We start from the raw sequence: 6,073 nt of genomic DNA on the forward strand, positions 1-6,073 counted from the left end.
TTTTTCATGTTTAGTTCGCAAGATGACAACTGGTGCGATGAACAAATGCTATTAACACGTCTTATTATATTATATTATTTAAGGCTGGGACCACATCTGCTATCTGTATCTTTTTGTGAAAGTCGGACTTGTTGGAGAGAGGCAGTGTGCTTACATTTAACCAGTTTTGTTCTCCGATATCAAGTGAAAATGTTGATGCCGTTCTGAAATATCAAAAACAATAAATACTACATTTGGCAAACAGGTTTCTATTTAATTTTGCCCTCAAACAATTAAAAAATGTCAGCAAGTATTAGTTTTTGCCTGATATCTCATTACCTTTGAGCTTGACTTGATTTTCTTGCCATTTTGAGCACTTTTGCTTCTGATCCTTCATATTTCCTGAAGTCTTTACTGAGCCTGATATTTACTACATTGTTTGGATATTAACTGCCGTTTTTCTGTGATTGGTTACCAAAGTCTGCATACAGGCCAGGACGATGTCGAGTCAGACTGTGTGTCCACCGAGCAGCTGCCACCACGGAGGACAAACTCGGGGCCCGTCAGAGAAAACCAAAGGCCGCTTTATGGTCCAGAGTCCACGAAAACCACAAGAATCCTGACTCTGGCACCGGAGGGCAACAGCCTCATTTGGTTTAGTGTGGTGCCGCATCATGGGTGTCTGTGAATTTGAAGGATTTTATCTTTTTTTGGCTCATGACGGTAATAAAACTTCTCCCTTTCTTTCCATTTTTATCATTTGTTGTTTTTCTTCCTTTAGAAGGAGCCATTTGCTGCCCATTCCTGTCCACTGTGCAGAACAACCGCAACAGCCCTGCAAATCGCCTACAGTAAACAATCCGTCACAGAAAACATGACAGCTCATTGGTTCTGTCAGTGTTTTAGGTTTTATCATTATTCCTCCGCGCCGAGCCGAGTGCTTTCGTATCAGCGCTGCATCATGTTACGCTCTGCTTACTGTCGATCACCTCACACCCGCAGGAAGACCTGGAGGTCTACTGGAGGAAGCAATCACTCAAAAGCTTGTTTCCTTATAAATTTCCTGTAACATCTGGGCCTTCCTGCAGGATGGATGGGGTTTTTTTAAGCTACTGTGAAAGCCTGGATTTGTAAATGATTGAAAAATTGATGGAGGGGGAAAAGAAAAATAAGATGGTGACAGTAGGAACTGTGTTTCTTCAGCCTCTGCGTGTTCTCTCTTGAATACTGTCCCTTTATTTCCCTCTTGTTTCTGGGATTTTGTTTTTCAGAGACAGTTTCTCCTTGACCCTGCAGGCTGCTTTATTTCAGAGAAGCTCTACACAATGGGGTCTCTCATTGCTCATTGGAGTATTTACCAATGCAACACAGATGAAATAACCTCCCTCCCCTCCACTCCTACACCTCCTCTCTGCTTTTCCCCCCTCTCTGTCTCCCTAATTCCCGCTCGTGGTCTGGATTGATTTAACTGTACCGTTTCAATTGTCTCTGCAGCAGCAGATGGCGGCCATATTGGAACCAAACTTGGAGTCGGGCCTTCTCAACTGGGCTCAGGGCTACCTCTCATGTTTGACTCATTTTCTAAATATCACAGTCGTCCATCTGCAGTTGGATCAAACGCAGGTCGAGTACAGTCGTGTTTGCAGATATATTTCATTTGTTTAATATCACCGTAAAGGGCCACTCGGCTTATTTTACACACAAAGATCCACTTGAAAGGTTCCACTCGGCTTGTGAAAACAGTTGTTCAATAAATGAGGTGAGTCTGGAGAAGCTTTCCAAAGTCTGAGAAAGTAACGGGATGTGACATGGATGTCGTCATGCTCATTTAGATGTGTGCCAAACTGTGCAAGAAACTGTTTTTTAAGTTATTGTTGAGAATCGTAGGATCCAGTGTTTTTCAAGCTTAACCCAAACAAGAGGCTAAAAGTTGATGCATCCTCTGCTGCACAGACAACCCAGTACCACGCCAAACCGGGTAGCCGAATAGACCTCATTTGACCTCGCCATAGCAGTAACAGACATGCTACATCTGGTTACACTTTCAAAATAAAGGCAAAATAAAAGCATTAGGAAAAGCTCTTGGTCCTTCCTTCGAACAGTCACTATCCATTTGCTCCACACAGGTCTCAAACCCCAGTCACTTGTCCTAGTGTCGTCCTTGGCAGGTCTTATACATACTTTGATTTGAGGCTGGACTGGCACAGATTTTGACCATTTCCCCCAACTTTATGGAAGTAAAATGTTAAATTACTGGAGTATTATTTTAAAGCAACAAAATGTAACTTCCTAGAGTAAGATTGTTGAGTTTCATCACAAGGTTGTCAAATACTGGCATACTAAGTCTTACTGGGACTGAGGTGTTCCTGCTGGCTGGACTCTTATAGAATACAGAAGGAGAATAATGAAACAGTACAAATTATATACAGGCCTCACCCCTGTTTGAGCCGTGTCTAATGACTGGTGCAAAAAATGTAAACAGATTGACAGTGGCGCAACAGGAACACAGTGATTTGAAACCAACGGCGCTGTAACTAGACTGATGTTCTTCAGGTGGAACAGAAATAATAATTTCAATGTTTCCGAGTATATGCTTGATATGTAAATATGCAGATGTTGGCTAACAAGTCTCACTAGGTCAGCCTAAAACGTGATAACGTCTCGGCGTTGTGTTTACAACTTTTTCTCTGCTGCACCCAAGTGGACAAAATACGTGTTTATGTCGGTTTAAGTAGCCGCTAGGGTGCTAAAATCATCACCACACCGGCTCTTCATTGAACTAGATGTTTTTACAGTGAATTAAACGGTTAGAATCGTTTGGCTGCAAAGTTCCACTAGTATTTTATTCCCGCTATCTTTGAGTTCAGCCTGACATGTTTGATATATTCAGGAACTTAAATCAGAAAATCCTGTGGTGTTTGAGAAAACAGGCAGTGCAGCTGGACACCAGAAAAGCAGCAGGGTTGAAGAAGTTGAGCTCAAGATGATGGCAAGAACATCTCAGTGAGAACACATTACTGTTACTGTCAGTAATCTAAGTCAGTGACTCCTCGGGGCCAGTAACAAACAATAAACAGTTAAACAATTAACATCCCATAACTCAGTGTGAGTTTTATGTTCATTGTGCGCCACTCCCCTCTCATTCCACTCTTTACAACACTCTCCAGAAATGACACAAACGTCTACTGGGAGACATGAAAAAAAAAAAAAAAAGAGGCAAACAGAAAACAGCGCAGTCATCCAGCTCTTCAGAACACGGCCTTAACGAGAAACAGAGAGACAGCAACTTTGAAATGTCCCCAACCACATTCATCTGCTCTGACATGTTTAGGGACACTGATGATAAAGGCTTAATGCAAAAAACATGTGAGAAAAATCCTTGATGGTTGAAAAAGAGAACAACAAGTTTCAGCATTAACAGGAAAAAGTTTAATAATAATATCAACACTCTCCATAGGGAGCGTTTTTCACTGTCCCGTTGAGCCTTTTCAAATCAAAGCAGTCTTATTTGCGCCTCTCGTAGATCACATTCCTGCAGCGACACAAAGAGGGTGCAGCGATGCTTTGATTAGCCACACAGGACAACGCAGGGGTCAACACACCAGAACAAGCCTCCCAGTTTCACCTCCCTGCCTCCAGCCTCTCCTCTATACAGACTTCGTATTAATACCCCTTCCGGCCTTCTTCTTGCAAATCCCATCAGTCTGTTTGTCCGGATCTCGCTCGGCGGCTTTTCCAGATCCAGAGAAAAGAAGGAATTGAGAGAGAGAGAGAGAGAGGAGGGCTGGAGTTACTCTCCCAGAGCGTGGATCCAGGATTAGAGGAAAAAGAGCAAATACCATGGAGCGTATAGAAGGAGGCAGCCTTGAGGGTTAAGACTGCAGACAATAGAAATTAATTAGAAACTCCCTCAGTGGAGGATTGCTCTGCTGATTAAGGATTGGAGGATTATTGGATAAGCACATGAAATACTGTTTTTGTGCACGGCGGGGCCTCCTTCACTATCATCCCTACTTATGTGAAAGCATGGATGTAAACTTTACACTGCAAAAAGAATATATTTGGGTGAACGTAGCCTTTAAGGTTGAAACATTATCTTATTTCAGCGTCGTAAAGATTCTGAGCTGGCATGACTGAGTAAAACCTACAATCTTCTTTAGCTGGGGATGTGATGCTTTTCTTGCTATTTCCTCACTATTTTCTGACATTATATTGACTAAACGGTTGACAAATATTTCTTAAATCTGATGTGCAAAGTAAAGGTGGAGTTTTAACAGGATCTTATTCTCTATCTGCTCAATCAAATGAAACAAGAAGATGTAGTGTACGCTGTGCTGTGTCCCGTGATGTTCTTTAAAGTAAAAAATGATTAACTCATAAAAGTCATAAGTTGTGAAGCTGATAATCAGTAAAATGTAAGCTGAAATAGTCAGAAAATAGGGCATCATAAAAGAGAAAAAAAATGAGTTGGGTGCTTCTATGCAGATATAATCAGTGTCCGAAGGCGGTAACAACACAGTTGGCTCAGTGTCGGAGCGGCTGGGTGAATGAATGAAGAGGAGCTGAAGACTCTCGCCTCAGGGTCAAAAGATCAGAGAGACGACAGCAAAGAAACGAGTTGAAAAGAGACAGAGAGTCAGAAACTCAAGGCCAAGGTCTCTCTCTCTCTCTCTCTCTCTCTCTCTCTCACACACACACACACACACACACACACACACACACACACACACAGGTGTCTGTGAATGTCTGCTGCTGTTCCCCCCTCCAGGCAGGCAGGCCATGATGAGAGGGTGAATAATTTGAGAGCGACAGTCAGGAAGAATGTGCAGCATTCATCACTGACGATGACAAGCAGGATGTCGGACACTAATGGAATGAATGAAACCTCCTGGGTAGTCCTGGGACAACTTAATCCCTCTCCTTTATCCTCGACATTCTGCATTTATCTGATCGCTCCTTCACTTTTCTATCTGTGTCGACTGTTTTAACATCTCAACATCGATGCGACCACAGCCGCTTATTTTGAAACAGGACTGAGTACAGAAACCCTTTCATGTTGCCATGTTAAGCGTCAGGTTCATTCTGGCTTCTCGTTTGTGCCCCAGTGACCTTTCAGAAGAGGCCAGAATCAAGACTGAAATCTGAAGAGTTCAAGAATAATAGCCTTTTTATTTTGGGTTTGTCATTTTGGAGCTTGCACAATAAGGTGTCCCAGATAAAGTAGTCTAAAGTCCTATCTCACAGTAATCTTTTTGATAATCATGAGAGGATAGGAGGATATGTCTTGGTCCAAGTCTCAAAGAAGTCCCAAGTCATTTTTTCTTGGGCAAATCAAGTCACAGGTTGTGTCAAGTCAATTTCAAGTTGAGTCCTAGTTAAAGCTCCTGTCGGTAAGATAATAATACTGACACTTTGGGATTGTAGGTCGGGTCGGCCGCCAATCCGAAGGCATCAGAATTTGACGAGTTGGGATCGAGACTCAAACATCAAACTTTCTTACAAACAAGAGCTTTAAGAAGTCAAGCTACATTATAAAAGTTATTTAATCTTAATTTCTTCTCAATCAAATTAATATTCCCTCTCCATGACTTTCAAAGGTGCAGTACATGAGAACTTGCTACGTCTTGAATTCATACTCAGCATTTCACCAGAGTAACAGCTACCTGCTGCTAACTGTAGCTAGTTAGCTCAGCTAGCCACACAGCTAGCAGTCCAGAATGTGAGCTCAGAGTGGTATTACGGTATTTTTTTTTTTACTTCTGAACTAAAATTCTTACATATTGCACCTTTAAACAATGAAATACTGACAGCCAGACTAAAAAACCAAAACAAAGCTGGAAACATGAAATGAGCATAGACAAGTGATTACAGTCATGTCTCAGTGTCCAAGTTGACTCGAGTCATTTATTTTCAAGTTGCAAGTCATCAAAACAGAGACTCCAGCAGACTCCAGTCTGTCTCTGGAGGAAGTAAGAAGAAAGAAACCATTGACCCGATGAAAGGATGCCCCCACTGCAGAAAAATGAGTCTAACGCTGAGTACAAATCTGGTTTTCTTCAAACCCAGAAGTAAAAGTTTAGAGATGTTACTTGTG

Source organism: Pagrus pagrus, assembly GCF_965226575.1.
Source record: "Pagrus pagrus genome assembly, chromosome: 12".
Taxonomy (NCBI): Eukaryota; Metazoa; Chordata; class Actinopteri; order Spariformes; family Sparidae; genus Pagrus; species Pagrus pagrus.